The 1,161-nt window shown below is 39.8% G+C and overlaps 1 pseudogene; it reads left to right on the forward strand.

The window, feature by feature from the left end:
* The first annotated feature begins 4 nt into the window (after positions 1-4).
* On the forward strand, positions 5-1,157 carry LOC124892815 (annotated as a pseudogene).
* Positions 1,158-1,161: the final 4 nt, after the last annotated feature.

Below are 1,161 nucleotides of genomic sequence, written 5' to 3' on the forward strand. Positions count from 1 at the left end.
TTATCCTAATGAGGAGACATTTTTTGTGATTTTGAATTGTTATTGTAAAGGAGGCTGTATAGGAGAGGCAAAACAGGTATTGGGGTTGATGATAGTTCTGGGTGTTACTATATGCCAGAGAGTTTGGAGTGTATTAATAGATGTTCACTGTAAAGCTGGGAACATGGATGCTGCGAGTGATTTACTTAAGAAGATGGTAGGGAGTGGTTATTCACCAAATGTTGTAACTTGCACGTCATTGATCAAGGGATTTTTTGAGTCTCGGATGCCATGGAATCAAAACGATGCTTCCCTGATTTGGTTCTTTGTAATGTGTTAATAGATTGCCTCTCGAAATGGGGAGGTATGAAGATGCAATTAATGCTTACTTCCTTCTGCGGGAGCAAAGGCTAGTACCCGATTCTTATACTCTTTGTTGTTTGATTACAACCGTTTGTCTCTCTAAGCAATTCACTGAACTACCTCTGCTCATAACTGGCTTCAAGATCCAACCTGATTTAGTTGCTTGTAACTCGTTCCTTAGCTATTTCTGCAAAGCTGGTTATCCTGCTGGTGCCGTTGAATTTTACAGCGACATGATAGATAGAGGTTTCATAGCAGATAATTATACCTTTGCTGGATTATTGACTGGATTATGCAGGTATGGTAGGATAGAAGAGGCAGACAAGGTGCACTGAGGACTTGTTAGAAGTCACGTTGGGCTTGATTCTCATATAATTACTGTGATAATAAATGGGCTAATAAAATCTGGTGAATTTCACAAAGCTATTAGCTTAATCAAGAAAGCCGTGTCAGAGAAGTCCCAACTAGATGATGTTTGTTACACTATTGCCATTAGAGGACTTCTTACTGGTGGTGAAGTTGGAGAAGCTTATGCCTTGTTCCGCCAAATGAAAGAGGTCGGTCTAGCCCCAAGTAAACAGACCTATAATCTGATTCTTTCGAGTTTCTGTAAAAGAAGTGATGTTAGCATGGTTGAAGAGATCTTACTTGAAATGGTTGATGCTTGTGTTGAAGTTGACCATTTTAGTCTGAGGTTTATGAAAAATCTCCTGTATAGATCCCGCCGTTCTGCTTCACTCTCTACTCTATTAACTGATGGTTCAACTTCTGGAATCCTTCCAAGAGAAGCATATGCGGAATTGTTCAATGAGCTAGTTC

The sequence above is a fragment of the Capsicum annuum genome, unplaced genomic scaffold, assembly GCF_002878395.1.
Source record: "Capsicum annuum cultivar UCD-10X-F1 unplaced genomic scaffold, UCD10Xv1.1 ctg50973, whole genome shotgun sequence".
NCBI classification, from domain to species: Eukaryota; Viridiplantae; Streptophyta; class Magnoliopsida; order Solanales; family Solanaceae; genus Capsicum; species Capsicum annuum.